General features: G+C 44.0%; 1 long non-coding RNA gene across 1 annotated transcript; it reads right to left on the reverse strand.

Moving 5' to 3' along the window:
- Window positions 1-403: 403 nt before the first annotated feature.
- Window positions 404-17,245, reverse strand: LOC117519164. The gene is made up of 3 exons (XR_004563194.1): window positions 17,235-17,245; window positions 12,180-12,183; window positions 404-516 (listed from the first exon to the last, which is right to left on the reverse strand). It is a non-coding gene; the product is annotated as an uncharacterized LOC117519164 (long non-coding RNA).
- Between the last annotated feature and the right edge of the window lie 2,755 nt (window positions 17,246-20,000).

Below are 20,000 nucleotides of genomic sequence, written 5' to 3' on the forward strand. Positions count from 1 at the left end.
CAATGTAATGTGGTCAAGTTTTCTGCTTGTCAAAATTCTGGTAGCAGCAGTTTGAATGAATTGGAGACCCCTGATGCTGGACTGAGGTACACCAGAGAACAGGACATTGCAATAATCCAGTCTAGAGGAGACAAAATGGATTAATTAGAGTCTCTGCATCAGCCACAGACAGGATGGGATGAATCTTCGAATAAGGTGGAAGAAAGCAGTCCTCATAATTTCTCTAAGATGTAGGTCGAACAATATGGGATCAAAAATCAGACCAAGGTTCCTCACTTTGTCAGTGTGATATATGATGCACAAGTCTAGGTTCAGGGTTAGCTGATCAAACTGATGCTGATGTCTCCCTGGACCAAGGACCATCATTTCAGTTTAGTGTTTAGTAATAAACTGCTCAACATCCAGCTTTTTACAGAAGCAAGGCAATCCTCTAAGGTCTTGACATGTATGAAATTACCAGCAGCTATCCGCATGTACAAAATGAGTATCATCAGCGTAGCAGTGAAACGTAATCCCCTAGTACCTCAGTATGTTTATACAGTAGTGTTCAGAATAATAGTAGTGCTATGTGACTAAAAAATTAATCCAGGTTTTGAGTATATTTCTTATTGTTACATGGGAAACAAGGTACCAGTAGATTCAATAGATTCTCATAAATCCAACAAGACCAAGCATTCATGATATGCACACTCTTAAGGCTATGAAATTGGGCTATTAGTAACAAAAAAGTAGAAAAGGGGGTGTTCACAATAATAGTAGTGTGGCATTCAGTCAGTGAGTTTGTTAATTTTGTGGAACAAACAGGTGTGAATCAGGTGTCCCCTATTTAAGGATGAAGCCAGCACCTGTTGAACATGCTTTTCTATTTGAAAGCCTGAGGAAAATGGGACGATCAAGACATTGTTCAGAAGAACAGCGTAGTTTGATTAAAAAGTTGATCGGAGAGGGGAAAACTTATATGCAGTTGCAAAAAATTATAGGCTGTTCATCTACAATGATCTCCAATGCTTTAAAATGGACAAAAAAAAAAAAAACAGACGCGTGGAAGAATATGGAAAACAACCATCAAAATGGATAGAAGAATAACCAGAATGGCAAAGGCTCACCCATTGATCAGCTCCAGGATGATCAAAGACAGTCTGGAGTTACCTGTAAGTGCTGTGACAGTTAGAAGACGCCTGTGTGAAGCTAATTTATTTGCAAAAATCCCCTGCAAAGTCCCTCTGTTAAATAAAAGACGTGCAGAAGAGGTTACAATTTGCCAAAGAACACATCAACTGGCCTAAAGAGAAATGGAGAAATAGTTTGTGGACTGAAGAGAGTAAAATTGTTCTTTTTGGGTCCAAGGGCTGCAGACAGTTTGTGAGACGACCCCCAAACTCTGAATTCAAGCCACAGTTCACAGTGAAGACAGTGAAGCATGGTGGTGCAAGCATCATGATATGGGCATATTTCTCCTACTATGGTGTTGGGCCTATATATCGCACACCAGGTATCATGGATCAGTTTGGATATGTCAAAATACTTGAAGAGGTCATGTCGCCTTATGCTCAAGAGGACATGCCCTTGAAATGGGTGTTTCAACAAGACAATGACCGCAAGCACACTAGTAAACGAGCAAAATCTTGGTTCCAAACCAACAAAATTAATGCCTCGCAGATGTGAAGAAATCATGAAAAACTGTGGTTATACAACTAAATACTAATTTAATGATTCATAGGATTGCTAGTTTTGAGTTTGTAGCGTTGACAGCAGATGCTACTATTATTGTGAACACCCCCTTTTCTACTTTTTTTTTACTAATAGCCCAATTTCATAGTATTAAGAGTGTGCATATCATGAATGCTTGGTCTTGTTGGATTTGTGAGAATCTACTGAATCTACTGGTACCTTGTTTCCCATGTAACAATAAGAAATATACTCAAAACCTGGATTAATCTTTTTAGTCACATAGCACCACTATTATTCTGAACACTACTGTATTTATATATTTATATCTGCAAATACTTTCACTTTTGATGCTCTGTGTGATTATTACCCTGGTCGTTACTGTGAGTTTCTCTGTGAATTTTCAGACCTTTTGTCTGACTTAGTGCTTAGCTCAGATAAGATAATTATAGTGGGCGATTTTAACATCCACACAGATGCTGAGAATGACAGCCTCAAAACTGCATTTAATCTATTATTAGACTCAATTGGCTTTGCTCAAAATGTAAATGAGTCCACCCACCACTTTAATCATATCTTAGATCTTGTTCTGACTTATGGTATGGAAATTGAAGACTTAACAGTATTCCCTGAAAACTCCCTTCTGTCTGATCATTTCTTAATAACATTTACATTTACTCTGATGGACTACCCAGCAGTGGGTAATAAGTTTCATTACACTAGAAGTCTTTCAGAAAGCGCTGTAACTAGGTTTAAGGATATGATTCCTTCTTTATGTTCTCTAATGCCATATACCAACACAGTGCAGAGTAGCTACCTAAACTCTGTAAGTGAGATAGAGTATCTCGTCAATAGTTTTACATCCTCATTGAAGACAACTTTGGATGCTGTAGCTCCTCTGAAAAAGAGAGCTTTAAATCAGAAGTGCCTGACTCCGTGGTATAACTCACAAACTCGCAGCTTAAAGCAGATAACCCGTAAGTTGGAGAGGAAATGGCGTCTCACTAATTTAGAAGATCTTCACTTAGCCTGGAAAAAGAGTCTGTTGCTGTATGAAAAAGCCTTCCGTAAAGCTAGTACATCTTACTACTCATCACTAATTGAAGAAAATAAGAACCCCAGGTTTCTTTTCAGCACTGTAGCCAGGCTGACAAAGAGTCAGAGCTCTATTGAGCCGAGTATTCCTTTAACTTTAACTAGTAATGACTTCATGACTTTCTTTGCTAATAAAATTTTAACTATTAGAGAAAAAATTACTCATAACCATCCCAAAGACGTATTGTTATCTTTGGCTGCTTTTAGTGATGCCGGTATTTGGTTAGACTCTTTCTCTCCGATTGTTCTGTCTGAGTTATTTTCATTAGTTACTTCCTCCAAACCATCAACATGTCTATTAGACCCCATTCCTACCAGGCTGCTCAAGGAAGCCCTACCATTAATTAATGCTTCGATCTTAAATATGATCAATCTATCTTTATTAGTTGGCTATGTACCACAGGCTTTTAAGGTGGCAGTAATTAAACCATTACTTAAAAAGCCATCACTTGACCCAGCTATCTTAGCTAATTATAGGCCAATCTCCAACCTTCCTTTTCTCTCAAAGATTCTTGAAAGGGTAGCTGTAAAACAGCTAACTGATCATCTGCAGAGGATTGGTCTATTTGAAGAGTTTCAGTCAGGTTTTTAGAATTCATCATAGTACAGAAACAGCATTAGTGAAGGTTACAAATGATCTTCTTATGGCCTCAGACAGTGGACTCATCTCTGTGCTTGTTCTGTTAGACCTCAGTGCTGCTTGTGATACTGTTGACCATAAAATTTTATTACAGAGATTAGAGCATGCCATAGGTATTAAAGGCACTGCGCTGCGGTGGTTTGAATCATATTTATCTAATAGATTACAATTTGTTCATGTAAATGGGGAATCTTCTTCACAGACTAAGGTTAATTATGGAGTTCCACAAGGTTCTGTGCTAGGACCAATTTTATTCACTTTATACATGTTTCCCTTAGGCAGTATTATTAGATGGCATTGCTTAAATTTTCATTGTTACGCAGATGATACCCAGCTTTATCTATCCATGAAGCCAGAGGACACACACCAATTAGCTAAACTGCAGGATTGTCTTACAGACATAAAGACATGGATGACCTCTAATTTCCTGCTTTTAAACTCAGATAAAACTGAAGTTATTGTACTTGGCCCCACAAATCTTAGAAACATGGTGTCTAACCAGATCCTTACTCTGGATGGCATTACCCTGACCTCTAGTAATACTGTGAAAAATCTTGGAGTCATTTTTGATCAGGATATTTCATTCAATGCGCATATTAAACAAATATGTACGACTGCTTTTTTGCATTTGCGCAATATCTCTAAAATTAGAAAGGTCTTGTCTAAGAGTGATGCTGAAAAACTAATTCATGCATTTATTTCCTCTAGGCTGGACTACTGCAATTCATTATTATCAGGTTGTCCTAAAAGTTCCCTGAAAAGCCTTCAGTTAATTCAAAATGCTGCAGCTAGAGTGCTAACAGGGACTAGAAGGACCGTTGGGGTTTTTTCCGTAATTATTGTATGGCCTTGCCTTACAATATAAGGCGCCTTGGGGCAACTGTTTGTTGTGATTTGGCGCTATATAAATAAAATTGATTTGATTTTGATTTGATTTGTGCTGCTATACAATGCTGCTGGAACCTCAATTTCCCTGAGGGAGTCTTCCCAAGGGATTAATGGAGTTCTATCTAATCTAATCTAATCTAATGTGCCCAAGAGGTGCTATATAAAGGAGAAAAGTAGGGGCCAGAGATGGACCTCAAACCTTGCCCAACCCATGAGCAAGCGCATTGTCAACAATGTTCAGGAAAAACTCCTTCAGGCTTTTATTTTTTGATGATAGGAAGAAACCTCAAGCAGACCAAACTTAACATGATAGCCATCTGATTTGGCTGTACAAAACAAAGAAAACAAAATAAAATTATCAGAACATACAGCGATGGAAATGTTGCATGTTCTGAGACAAATATCTGAAACATGCAGGTGCCTCCCCGTGAGCTGGAGAACGCAAAGAGAACTTTAGTGTTTCATCTAGCTGCAGCAGATCAATAGCTTCTTTTGACATGTGAGGGTGGACTGGTTGTGTTCAGAACCCAAACCTCCTTTTATATACGGGTGTCAGTTTGAATTTGAGGGCCTTGCCATCTGGAAAAGCCCAGATCTTTCTTGATTCTAGTCCAATCACATTGTTGATTAGAGGCCTTTTTAGCCTCTGAATGTGGTGTCTTGGGGGAGGAGGAATTCCTACAAAGCCAATTCTGTCTTTATTTCACTGTGCCACCCTGTTGCTGCCATTGCACAAAACATTTCGCCACTTTTAAAAGCTTTGCTGATGCTTTATGCGGCTATCCTACCTGACTTTATATCCTTCAAAGTGAACTTGAAGACAGACCCTTCCACCAGTGCAGACTGTCTGCAATTATGCAATTATGATGTAATACGGGAAATAGGGTATTGGTCACATTACAGGACTGTTGGACATACTTGAACTGCTGCATTGCGTTACAATACAGCAGTTGTTTGTCTATGATGCTGGTGGCTATTTCGAAAGTGCATTTCATATTGTATTATCCCATTCTACTCTTGTAAGAGTAGAATGGGAGGCAGAGCCTTCAGCTTTCAGGCTCCTCTCCTGTGGAACCAGCTACCAATTCAGATCAGGGAGACAGACACCCTCTCTACTTTTAAGATTAGGCTTAAAACTTTCCTTTTTGCTAAAGCTTATAGTTAGGGCTGGATCAGGTGACCCTGAACCATCCCTTAGTTATGCTGCTATAGACGTAGACTGCTGGGGGGTTCCCATGATGCACTGCATTTAATCATTAGTGATCGATCTCTGCTCCCCTCCACAGCATGTCTTTTTCCTGGTTCTCTCCCTCAGCCCCAACCAGTCCCAGCAGAAGACTGCCCCTCCCTGAGCCTGGTTCTGCTGGAGGTTTCTTCCTGTTAAAAGGGAGTTTTTCCTTCCCACTGTAGCCAAGTGCTTGCTCACAGGGGGGGTCGTTTTGACCGTTGGGGTTTTACATAATTATTGTATGGCCTTGCCTTACAATATAAAACGCCTTGGGGCAACTGTTTGTTGTGATTTGGCGCTATATATATATAAAAAAAAAAATATGGCTGAATGTAATTGCCAAAGATTGAGATCTTAGGAAGAAATCAACAAATGGATCCACAGCAGGATGGAAAAGAGCCTCTTTGAAAACATCCCCAGCAGAGTGTGATGCAGACTCTCTATTTTTTATGTCTTTGAACAAACAGTAGTGTTCTGTTATCTTGACTTTCATACCGTTTCCGCTCAATGAAGCCTTGGGTTCATAAAGTGGAAGGACCTTTATGAAGATAACAATTTAAGCAAATAGTTTTTTTAGATGCTGCTTGTGTCTTTTCCACAGTTGATATCACACAGTGGTTGGAGTGCCTTGGATTTAATAAAGGAATGCCACTAATAAAGGAACACCATGTGCTGTTGTTACGTCCGCCAAGAATGTCATAAAATCATCAGCATTTATTTATTTATTTATTTGTCTGTCTGTCTGTCTATGTTTTAGGCCATGGAAGACTCCATTAAATTTTGGAGGTGATCTGGATCCGAATCCAGATTCTGGATCAAGTTTCACTTTGTAGAGTCTTTGAAGGATTACGTCAAACTACTTCAGGGATTCTCATCATATTTTTTTCCCCACAGACACCCATGGAAGACACCATTATTAGTCCAGCGGATAAGGGAAAAAATCGTTCAAAATGTGATAAAGCACCAAAACTGGCAGAGATGTTCTTTAAGATAGGGAGATTAATTTAAGTTCGGGACCTAGATCAAAATCTACCTTGGTTAGTCAGACCAGAGAAAAACAATTTTAGGCCTAAAATAGCAAAATTGTGAAAATTGTGCAAATTCCAGGAGGTGGACAGGTTTCAACAATAACTTGTAACTGACTGTTATAACCAAATGAAGTGTCCAAATTTGCTATTTGTGTCAAAAATATCCATATATACTAAAATATACCAACTAATTTTCCTTTAAGCCTTGGGTAAGCGGTATGCTGGGTTTGCTAAGGGGTAAAGGAAAAGATTTAAAAGACAAATTTTATGATTGAGTGGATTGCATTTCAAAACTTCATGTTGTGACCAGATAATTGTGTGTAATCCCAGAAAGTACCTAATACTTTTTCTACCTCTTTTTACTGTAATAATAACAGCCATCTATAACAACTATAAAACTACCTAAAAAGTGCCATGTCTCTCTGTAATTAAGGGGTAGGGGTGATATAATCCTGTTCTGAACGAACAGGTATAAATATTTCTGGACAAATGACATATCAAATAAATACTGAGATTATGTATGTTTATTACATAAATTATTAATGCTGATTTCTGAACTATTAAGTCAATTCTAACTGCTAAATTCAGCAAAAATAGGTTTATGGGCTTGTCAAGAAATAATACAAGGGGCACATATCCAAGTGACTACTCTGGTCATTCAAGCATTGAACTGCTTTTCAAACATTTTAACTCTTCCATTGAAAAACATCAGAGGATGATACCAACTCAATTGTGGAGGGTCAACTGTCAACAGCAATGGTGACATTATAGTAATTTAGTCCTGATGGCAGCTAGCACTACAGAAGCAAAGAGCAGTACATGGTAAACTTGCTCTATAGCATTGCAGAGGGCCCCTGCATGCTTTCTTGCATCCACATTTAATCAGCTCCTGGCAAGCTTTTGAAGCTTCTGGTAATGTGGTCCTTTTTGGAGCCATCTTCCATCAAGTGAGTTGCCATCCCCAGTCTTGTGGGCTAGGTAGCTGCTGTAGTGATTGTAGGCACTGTCCCCAGATATACCCACCTTGATATGCAGCTCTCTCAGGTGTTCCTGAAGAGCATCTTGAGTTGGTGGTATGTTCTCAATGGTCCGGGCATCATGTGCAAATAATGTTTGTCGGGCCTTGTTACACTGGTATCAGGGCTGGTGTACAGAAGGACTACAAATATTCCATCAAAGAACAGAACATCACCTTGTATTGACTCAGGACATGCTGACAGACCAGAGAAGACAGGAGTGACAGCAGGAAGACTTTCCCAGGTCTCAAAGCAGATTTCTTCCCTCCCAGCAAATGAGATGAGTGTCACAACCATTGACTGCATGGAAAAATGCAATGCTAGACATGTTTCATGCCCAAGAATGCCAGCAATTGTGTGAGCTGGTATATACCTTTGGTGTTTTCCATCTCCAAATGCAACCCAAAGCTCCTGTAGATGCAAGCGGTGCATATTTGCTATGACAAGAGATCAAGTGTAGACACTGGTGATATAATATTTTACCTCTCTGTCCTTTAAAACGGCTTTTGGGCACCACAATCATGTGTATGAGCATGCTAGAAGTAACTATATATAAGAAAATACTTTATAATATTATGATATTTTGGCAACAATTAGCAGTATGTATTAAAATCCCTATAATTGCCCTCACAAGCAAGATCCAGCTGGGGTCTCAATTTTATATGAAACCTAATACCCTAAGCTACTTCTGTACCAAATCTGGCACTTTTATCACAATTGTGAACGATTTTGCCAAAATATGTCCCTAACTGCTGGACGATATATTTTGGGGGTGATCCGGATCTGGATTCTGGATCAAGATTTCACTTTATGTACGCTTTGAAGGATTACATCAAAACTATTTCACAGATTCCCACCACATTTGCACCACAGATTAAGGCTTTCACTTTATATGCTTTGAAGGATTGTGTCATAGATAGATATTAGGGCATGGAAGACTCCACTTGAATTTTGAGGTGATCTAGATCTGGATTTGGATTCTGGATCAAGCTTCACTTTATATAAGTTTGAAGGATTATTTCAAAACTCCTTACAGATTCTCACCAAATTTGCACCGCAGATAATTATTAGGGCATGGGAGACTCCATTAATTTTTGGAGGTGATCCGGATTATAGATCAAGATTTCCTTTATATATGGTTTGAAGGATTAGTTCAAAACTACTTCACAGATTCTCACCAAATTTGCACCACAGATAGATATTAGGGTATGGAAGACTGCACTGAATTTTAGTAGTTATCCAGATCTGGATTTGGATTCTGGATCAAGATTCACTTTATATAGCTTTGAAGGATACGTTAAAGTACTCATGGATTCTCACCAAATTTGCACCACAGATAGAAATTAGGGCATGGAAGACTCCATTAATTTTTGCAGGTGATCCGGATCCGGATATGGATCAATATTTCCCTTAATATATGGTTTGAAGGATTACTTCAAAATAACTTCACAGATTCTCACCCAATTTTCACCACAGATAGATATTAGGACATGGAAGACTCCATTAATTTTTGGAGGTGATCCGGATACGGATTATAGATCAAGATTTCCCTTTATATATGGTTTGAAGGATTACTTCAAACCTACTTCACAGATTCTCACCAAATTTGCACCACAGATAATTATTAGGGCATGGAAGACTCCATTAATTTTTGGAGGTCATCCGGATCCGGATTATAGATCAAGATTTCCCTTTATATATGGTTTGAAGGATTACTTCAAAACTACTTCACAGATTCTCACCAAATTTGCACCACAGATAGATATTAGGGTATGGAAGACTCCACTGAATTTTAGCAGTTATCCAGATCTGGATTTGGATTCTGGATCAAGATTCACTTATATAGGCTTTGAAAGATTACATTAAAAGTACTTCATGGATTCTCACCAAATTTGCACCACAGATAGAAATTAGGGCATGGAAGACTCCATTAATTTTTCCAGGTGATCCGGATCCAGATTATGGATCAAGATTTCCCTTGATATATGGTTTGAAGGATTACTTCAAAACAACTTCACAGATTCTCACCAAATTTGCACCACAGATAGATATTAGGACATGGAAGACTCCGCTGAATTTGGAGATAATCGGATCTGGATTGGCGGACCGTCAGAAATTTCTGATTTGCTCTTGTTAGTAAGTGCATGCACGCTCATTTTATACTTTGGTGCAGAATGCACTCATGTGTGGCATATTTCATTAAGGGGTGCGTGCATGTGCAGGCAAGTTATGCATCCACACATGGACGCGTTCTGACTTGAAAGCTCTGCACTTTGTGTAACAGTGCACACTGGCGAGGATGCGATGAGGGTGGAATGAAGTACTGCCAGACGTGAACTGCAACTGATCATTTCATATCACAGCGTCCTCTGGGCGCGGTGTGAAAATGTGACGTGCCTCTGCTTCAGTGGATGCTAAATGAATGATGAAATGAAGCCACATGGGAAAAGAACAAAACAGCTTTCTGGAGAAAAAAAGAGAGAAGGCACACAAAAAAAGTTATGAATGTCAGGCAAAGTCACAAGAGAGTGCACTATTTCATAGAACAGCGATCTCAATCCTGTAAAGAAGAAGAGTAGGGAAAGAAGAGAGGGAGTTACACTCCGATGGCCATGAAATGATTGATTTCATAGAGGAAGTCTGCTGGAAGTGTAAGCACAACGTTCCTGGGTCCTGCCATGTCTGGGGCCTGTTCTTTTGTTTTTGGGGCTTTGACTCAAGTCATCCTGTTGTCTGTATATTCATGTGACAATTTTTGCAAGAGCTTTCAAAAGATGTCTTCTGTTCACAGCATGCTTGCTTTCAATATCATTCTGAATCTCACTGTATCACACTGTTATTACAAGTGCTAAGGATGTAATTAAGTTGTCTACATTTATCAAATCAAATCATTTTTATTTATATAGCGCCAAATCACAACAAACAGTTGCCCCAAGGCGCTTTATATTGTAAGGCAAGGCCATACAGTAATTACGGAAAAATCCCAACGGTCAAAACGACCCCCTGTGAGCAAGCACTTGGCAACAGTGGGAAGGAAAAACTCCCTTTTAACAGGAATAAACCTCCAGCAGAACCAGGCTCAGGGAGGGGCAGTCTTCTGCTGGGACTGGTTGGGGCTGAGGGAGAGAAACCAGGAAAAAGACATGCTGTGGAGGGGAGCAGAGATCAGTCACTAATGATTAAATGCAGAGTGGTGCATACAGAGCAAAAAGAGAACGAAACACTCAGTGCATCATGGGAACCCCCCAGCAGTCTAAATCTATAGCAGCATAACTAAGGGACGGTTCAGGGTCACCTGATCCAGCCCTAACTATAAGCTTTAGCAAAAAGGAAAGTTTTAAGCCTAATCTTAAAAGTAGAGAGGGTGTCTGTCTCCCTGATCCAAATTGGGAGCTGGTTCCAGAGGAGAGGAGCCTGAAAGCTGAAGGCTCTGCCTCCCATTCTACTCTTACAAACCCTAGGAACTACAAGTAAGCCTGCAGTCTTAGAGCGAAGCGCTCTATTGGGGTGATCTGGTACTATGAGGTCCCTAAGATAAGATGGGACCTGATTATTCAAAACCTTATAAGTAAGAAGAAGAATTTTAAATTCTATTCTAGAATTAACAGGAAGCCAATGAAGAGAGGCCAATGTGGGTGAGATATGCTCTCTCCTTCTAGTCCCTGTCAGTACTCTAGCTGCAGCATTTTGAAATAACTGAAGGCTTTTCAGGGAACTTTTAGGACAACCTGATAATAATGAATTACAATAGTCCAGCCTAGCGGAACTAAATGCATGAATTAGTTTTTCAGCATCACTCTGAGACAAGACCTTTCTAATTTTAGAGATATTGCGCAAATGCAAAAAAGCAGTCCTACATATTTGTTTAATATGCGCATTGAAGGACATATCTTGATCAAAAATGACTCCAAGATTTCTCACAGTATTACTAGAGGTCAGGGTAATGCCATTTATCTATTTATTTGCCTGTCTTTTAGCAGGATTACGTCAAAACTACCACACGGATGTTGACAAAATTTTCACAACAGCTACATATTAGGACATGGAAGAACCCATTAAATCTTGCAGGTGATCTGGATCCGGATACGCATTCTGGATCAAGTTTCACTTTATATAGGCTTTAAAGGATTACTGTTTGCAGGATTACGTCAAACCTACTGCACGTTTTTTGACAAAATTTTCACCACAGATACATACAGTGAAGCAAATAAGTATTTGATCCACTATCGATTTTGCAAGTTTTCCCACCTACACCACCCACCTACAAAGAATGTAGAGGTCTGTAATTTTTATCAAAGATACACTTCAACTGTGAGAGACAGAATCTGAAAATAAAATTCAGAAAAAAATCACATTGTATGATTTTAAATAATTTATTTGTATTTTATTGCATTAAATAAGTATTTGAACACCTACCAACCATCAGGAACTCTCTCTCACAGACCTGTTAATTTTTCTTTAAGAAGCCCTCTTATTCTGCACTCTTTACCTGTGATAATTGCACCTGTTTGAACTTGTTACCTGTATAAAAGACACCTGTCCATACACTCAATCAATCACACTCCAACCTGTCCACCATGGCCAAGACCAAAGAGCTGTCTAAGGACACCAGGGACAAAACTGTAGACCTGCACAAAGCTGGGATGGACTACAGGACAACAGGCAAGCAGCTTGGTAGAAGACAACAACTGTTATGATTATTTATTAGAAAGTGGAAGAAACACAAGATGACTGTCAATCTCCCTCGGTCTGGGATTCCATGCAAGATCTCATTTTGTGGAGTAAGGATGATTCTGAGAAAGCTCAGAACTACACAGGAGGACCAGGTCAATGACCTGAAGAGAGTTGGGACCACAGTCACAAAGATTACATTAGTAACACATGATGCTGTCATGGTTTAAAATCCTGCAGGGCAGTAAGGTCCCCCTGCTCAAGCCAGCACATGTCCAGGCCCGTTTGAAGTTCTTCTTCTTCTTCTTCTTATGGATTTCCAGCAGGCTGCGCGCCAGTCAGCGCATTGCTGCCTTTCACTGGCAGACCATGACTACTGCACTCTACTCACAGACTATGCTGCAAGCCAGGGCTAAACACAAAACCCATCAGGGCTTTGTAGACCTCTTGCTGACATACAGACGGATTAAGCAGCACTTTAATAGAAACAGACTCAAACCCAAGATCAAAAGATGTGAGAAAAAAACTCTCCTCTGCTCAGAAAATCTTTTACACTCCATCAGAACATGAGGGATAGTCTCTTTCTTTGTGCAGGTTTCACACAATCCATTGTGGTGTTTACCAATTAGACATAGGTCAGCCGCCAGTCCACAGTGTTCCAACCTCAGTCTTGTTAACAGTACTTGCTCCCTTCTGTTATTCCCCCGGGTTGGGCAGTCACCAAAAACAGACTTCTGCACACTATAAAAATGTCTACCCTTATTTCCATTGCCCCAATCCTTCTGCCATTGAGCCCACACTACTCTTTTAATCATGGCTTTATGTTCAGAGCTGCTATGAGCCACCTCAAGATCTACAGTGTCATGTCTTAAAGCATTCTTTGCAACATGATCCACAATTTCATTACCCCTAACCCCCACATGTGCCGGGACCCACATGAAGCACACAGCTGACCCTCCCTTCTCCACTCTGAGCAAAGCAGTCAGCACCTCAACCACCAGATCAGGCCTACACCGGGAAGAGGCCGACTCCAAGGACTGCAACACAGCAGATGAGTCAGAGCAGATGACAACCCTCTCCGGTCTCACTTCTTCCACCCATTCAAGAGCCCACACCATAGCCAAAATTTCAGCTGTAAATACTCCTACTCCATCAGGAAGTCGTCTGACAAGACTCAAAGACAGAGCAGGAATAAAGCCGTTTGAAGTTCACCATTGACCATTTGTATTATCCAAAGGAGGCATGGGAGACGGTCATGTGGTCAGATGAGACCAAAATAGAGCTTTTTGGTATCAACTCCACTGGTCGTGTTTGGAGGATAAGAACCGAACAAAATACACAATGACAGGATAAGTACAGCATAGGGACAGCAAAAATAAAAGATAATTGCTGGATAAAAAATGTACAGTGTTCTACTTTCTGGTGTCCCACCAGGGCATATAAAACAAGGTCCTATGCTGAGTGGCTCATTCCTTCATCAGCTTCTCTTGAATGAGGACCTTGGAGGGAGGTCCCATTGATTGCACCACCAGACTTCAGCTGCAGTATCGAGCAACCCTCCTGCAAGCAGAGCTAAACCTGTAAAAAATGTGGCAGTACGAACATTTATGCTTATTTATACAATAATAGACAGATGAGTGTTGGGAAAGTGTAGTGACATGGACCCACAACAGGGGGCATAAATGAGTGGACAATAGATGAGCCAAAAATACAACACTTTACTGTTGTGAAAAACGCACAATGAGAATACAGACAAATGCAGAATTTGGATCACAATCAACTGTACAAGGTGATGTGTGGGTAGGCTCGAGGATAGAAGACGTCTGTCCCGAGAAGAACCGGATCCCACACGATTTCCACTGCCACCAAACCCGAAGGATACTGGAGCCGCCAAGTCCCGAGTCCCCAGGTGGTCACCGTCTCCGACTGTCGCATCTGGTACATAGAGGTAGACGATATCTCAGCGACGAGGTGGAGATGTCGTCCGGCTTTTGTGTACGTGGTTGAAGACCTGGTGATTGGTGACAGCTGTCATAGTTGATGAGTGACAGCTGTCACCCCGGCTGTTCCGTTGATGCGGCAGCGCCCTCTCGTGCCTGAAGCCCGCACTTCAGGCAGGGCGCCCTTTGGTAGTGGGCCAGCAGTACCTCCTCTTCAGCGGCCCACACAACAGGACCCCCCCCCAACGGGCGCCTCCTGGCGCCTGACCCGGCTTGTCGGGATGGCGATGGTAGAAATCGGCCAGGAGGGCCGGATCCAGGATGAAGCTCCTCTTCACCCAGGAGCGTTCTTTGGGTCCATAACCCTCCCAGTCCACCAAGTACTGGAACCCCCGGCCCTTCCGACGGACGTCCAGGAGCCAACGCACAGTCCAAGCCGGCTCCCCGTCGATGATCCGGGCAGGAGGTGGCGCCGGTCCGGGAGCACAGAGGGGTGAGGTGTGATAGGGTTTCAACCTGGAGACATGGAAAACTGGGTGGATCCACAGTGAAGCTGGGAGCTGTAGCTTCACTGCGGCAGGACTGATGACCTTGAGGATCTTAAATGGTCCAATGTATCTGTCTTTCAGTTTCGGGGAGTCCACTTGTAGCGGGACGTCCTTTGTGGAAAGCCATACCTCCTGCCCAGGCTGGTATGCAGGGGCCGGGGAACGCCGGCGATCTGCATGGGCTTTGGCCCTCATCCGGGCTTTCAACAAGGCAGAACGGCCGGTGCGCCACACCCGATTGCACCTCCGCAGGTGGGCCTGGACCGAGGGCACACCGACCTCTCCCTCCACAACGGGAAACAATGGGGACTGGTACCCCAGACACACATCAAACGGGGAGAGGCCGGAGGCAGAGGACACCTGGCTGTTATGCGCATACTCGATCCAGGCCAGATGTTCACTCCAGGCCGTCGGGTGTGCAGATGTCACACAGAGCAGGGCTTGCTCCAGTTCTTGGTTGGCCCGTTCTGCCTGGTCTGCAGGTGATACCCGGATGAGAGGCTCACGGTGGCCCCCAGTTCTCGGCAGAAACTCCTCCAGACTTGAGAGAAGAACTGGGGACCATGATCTGAGACAATGTCTGTTGGTATCCCATGCAGACGCACGACGTGGTGGGCCAGGAGGTCTGCTGTCTCCTGGGCCGTAGGGAGCTTCGGGGGGGCCACGAAGTGGGCCGCCTTGGAGAATCGGTCCACTATCGTGAGGATGGTAGTCATGTCCCGGGACGGCGGGAGGCCCGTGACGAAGTCCAGGCCGATGTGGGACCAGGGGCGATGGGGCACAGGTAACGGTTGGAGGAGTCCCTGTGCCCGTTGGTGGTCAGCTTTTCCCCTGGCGCAGGTGGTGCAGGCCTGGACATAGTCCCGGACGTCGGATTCCATGGACGCCCACCAGAAGCACTGCCGGACCACTGCCACGGTCCTTCGCACTCCCGGATGGCAGGAGAGTTTGGAACCGTGACAGAAGTCCAGGACGGCAGCTCTGGCCTCTGGTGGGACATAGAGGCAGTACTTCGGTCCTTTACCTGGGTCCGGGTTCCGTGCCAGGGCCTCCCGGACGGTCTTCTCTACGTCCCAGGTGAGGGTGGCCACGATAGTGGACTCAGGTAGAATCGATTCCAGCAGATCCGACAGCTCGGTTTTGACTTTGACTTCGTGAATCCGGGACAGAGCATCCGATCTTTGGTTCGTGGTCCCGGGGTGGTAGGTGATCCGGAAGTCAAAACGCCCGAAGAACAATGACCAGCGGGCTTGCCTGGGGTTCAGCCGCTTGGCGGTCCTATACTCCAGGTTCCGGTGGTCCATGAAAACCGTAAATGGTACCGTGGCTCCCTCTAACAGATGTCTCCACTCCTTCACCGTGAGGAGTTCCCGATTGCCCACGTCATAGTTCCACTCAGCTGGGGTCAACCTGCGTGAGAAATAGGCACAAGGATGGAGAATCTGATCGGACTCCCCGCTCTGGGACAGCACAGCTCCTATCCCTGAGTGCGAGACATCCACTTCTACCACAAACTGGCGGCTAGGATCGGACTGCACCAGAACTGGTGCAGTCGAAAACCGACGTTTCAACTCCCTAAACGCGGCCTCGCACCGATCCGACCAACTAAATGGTACTTTGGAGGAGGTCAGAGCTGTCAGGGGGCTAACTACCTGACTGTAGCCCTTTATGAACCTCCTGTAGAAATTCGCAAAGCCGAGGAACTGTTGCAGCTTCCTACGGCTTGTCAGTTGGGGCCAGTCTCTCACTGCCGCGACCTTGGCCGGATCAGGGGCGACGGAGTTGGAGGAGATTATGAACCCCAGGAAGGACAAAGAAGTGCGGTGGAACTCACACTTCTCGCCCTTCACAAACAGCCGGTTCTCCAACAACTGCTGCAGGATCTGACGTACATGCTGGACATGGGTGTCAGGATCCGGGGAAAAAATGAGAATATCGTCTAGGTATATGAAGACGAATGGGTGCAGGAAGTCCCGCAAGACGTCATTTATCAAAGCCTGAAACGTCGCGGGGGCATTGGTGAGGCCGAACAGCATGACCAGGTACTCAAAGTGACCTAATGCGGTGTTGAATGCCGTCTTCCACTCGTCTCCCTTCCGGATCCGAACCAGGTGGTACGCATTCCTAAGATCGAGTTTTGTGAATATTTGGGCTCCATGCAGGGGCGTGAACACCGAATCTAAAGGGGTAGAGGGTACTGGTTGCGGACCGTGATCTCGTTCAGTCCCTTGTAGTCAATGCATGGACGGAGGCTGCCGTCTTTCTTGCCCACAAAAAAGAAACCTGCACCCATCGGGGAGGTGGAGTTCCGGATCAACCCGGCAGCTAACGAGTCCCTGATGTAGGTCTCCATTGATTTGCACGCAGGACGTGAGAGGCTGTACAGCCTGCTGGACGGATACTCAGTGCCCGGGATCAAATCAATGGCGCAATCGTACGGACGGTGTGGGGGAAGAGTGAGTGCCAGATCTTTGCTGAAGACGTCAGCGAGATCGTGGTACTCCTCAGGCACCGCCGCAAGATTGGGGGTGACTTTAACCTCCTCGTTAGCGGTCAAACCGGGCGGAACCGAGGATCATAGACATTCCCGGTGACAGGTTTCGCTCCACTGAGCCACAACCCCAGACGGCCAATCAATCTGGGGGTTGTGTTTGATCATCCAAGGGAAGCCCAAAATCACGCGGGAGGTAGAAGGAGTCACATAAAACTCGATCTCCTCCCGATGATTCCCAGACACTACCAAAGTTACTGGCAGTGTCTTGTGTGTGATTAAAGGGAGAAGGGTGCCATCTAGTGCCCGCACCTTCAATGGCGAAGGAAGCGCCACCAGAGGGAGCCCTACCTCCCTTGCCCATCTGCTGTCCAGCAGATTCCCTTCTGACCCCGTGTCCACCAGTGCGGGGGCCTGCAGGGTTAGATCCCCACTCAGGATCGTAACTGGGAGTCATGCAGAAAGACGGGTTTGTCCCACGTGTATTTCTTGGCCCACCCTTAGCCCAGTTTCTAAGAGCGGGCGTTGGTGTTTAACCGTTTGGGGCAGTCTCTCTGCTGATGCTCGTTTGAGCCGCAGATAAAGCACTCTCCGCAGACCAGTCTCCTTTGTCTGTTAGTGGCTCTGACTTTAGCCCTGCTCGTGTCCATAGCATCGTCAGCAGGGGGAGCTGTCACCAAACGGAGTGCTGAGGCAGTGGAGCGTGGGGAGGGCGGTACCTTTTCGGATCCGGAAGGGAGAGGGATGGCGCATACCCGACCACGCCCTTCGTCTCGCTCCCGACGGAGTTCCTCTAACCCATTGTATATCGTATGACCAGATCAATAAGCCCATCTAAATCCTGCGGCTCATCCTTAGCCACCAGATGCTCCTTCAGGACTGAGGACAGTCCGTTTACGAAGGCGGCGCGGAGTGCAGCGGTATTCCAGCCGGACCTCGCAGCCGCGATGCGGAAGTCGACCGCATACTCAGCTGCACTCCGACGCCCCTGTCTCATTGACAGCAGCGCTGTTGAAGCAGTCTCGCTTCTGTTTGGGTGATCAAATACTGTTCTGAACTCCCTCACAAACCCAGTATAAGAGGTAAGGAGCCGTGAATTCTGCTCCCAGAGCGCCGTAGCCCAGGCGCGTGCCTCACCTCAAAGCCGATTAATCACATAAGCCACCCTACTGGCGTCGGACGCATACATCACGGGACACTGTGAAAAGATCAATCAATCAATCAATTTTTTTATATAACGCCAAATCACAACAAACAGTTGCCCCAAGGCGCTTTATATTGTAAGGCAAGGCCATACAATAATTGTGTAAAACCCCAACGGTCAAAACGACCCCCTGTGAGCAAGCACTTGGCTACAGTGGGAAGGAAAAACTCCCTTTTAACAGGAAGAAACCTCCAGCAGAACCAGGCTCAGGGAGGTGCAGTCTTCTGCTGGGACTGGTTGGGGCTGAGGGAGAGAACCAGGAAAAAGACATGCTGTGGAGGGGAGCAGAGATCAATCACTAATGATTAAATGCAGAGTGGTGCATACAGAGCAAAAAGAGAAAGAAACAGTGCATCATGGGAACCCCCCAGCAGTCTACGTCTATAGCAGCATAACTAAGGGATGGTTCAGGGTCACCTGATCCAGCCCTAACTATAAGCTTTAGCAAAAAGGAAAGTTTTAAGCCTAATCTTAAAAGTAGAGAGGGTGTCTGTCTCTCTGATCTGAATTGGGAGCTGGTTCCACAGGAGAGGAGCCTGAAAGCTGAAGGCTCTGCCTCCCATTCTACTCTTACAAACCCTAGGAACTACAAGTAAGCCTGCAGTCTGAGAGCGAAGCGCTCTATTGGGGTGATATGGTACTACGAGGTCCCTAAGATAAGATGGGACCTGATTATTCAAAACCTTATAAGTAAGAAGAAGAATTTTAAATTCTATTCTAGAATTAACAGGAAGCCAATGAAGAGAGGCCAATATGGGTGAGATATGCTCTCTCCTTCTAGTCCCCGTCAGTACTCTAGCTGCAGCATTTTGAATTAACTGAAGGCTTTTTAGGGAACTTTTAGGACAACCTGATAATAATGAATTACAATAGTCCAGCCTAGAGGAAATAAATGCATGAATTAGTTTTTCAGCATCACTCTGAGACAAGACCTTTCTGATTTTAGAGATATTGCGTAAATGCAAAAAAGCAGTCCTACGTATTTGTTTAATGTGCGCTTTGAATGACATATCCTGATCAAAAATGACTCCAAGATTTCTCACAGTATTACTAGAGGTCAGGGTAATGCCATCCACAGTAAGGATCTGGTTAGACACCATGTTTCTAAGATTTGTGGGGCCAAGTACAATAACTTCAGTTTTATCTGAGTACAAAGCAGGAAATTAGAGGTCATCCATGTCTTTATGTCTGTAAGACAATCCTGCAGTTTAGCTAATTGAACAAATTGTAATCTATTAGACAAATATGATTCAAACCACCGCAGCGCAGTGCCTTTAATACCTATGGCATGCTCTAATCTCTGTAATAAAATTTTATGGTCAACAGTATCAAAAGCAGCACTGAGGTCTAACAGAACAAGCACAGAGGTGAGTCCACTGTCCGAGGCCATAAGAAGATCATTTGTAACCTTTACTAATGCTGTTTCTGTACTATGATGAATTCTAAAACCTGACTGAAACTCTTCAAATAGACCATTCCTCTGCAGATGATCAGTTAGCTGTTTTACAACTACCCTTTCAAGAATTTTTGAGAGAAAAGGAAGGTTGGAGATTGGCCTATAATTAGCTAAGATAGCTGGGTCA

The sequence above is a fragment of the Thalassophryne amazonica genome, chromosome 1 (genome assembly GCF_902500255.1).
Source record: "Thalassophryne amazonica chromosome 1, fThaAma1.1, whole genome shotgun sequence".
Taxonomy (NCBI): domain Eukaryota; kingdom Metazoa; phylum Chordata; class Actinopteri; order Batrachoidiformes; family Batrachoididae; genus Thalassophryne; species Thalassophryne amazonica.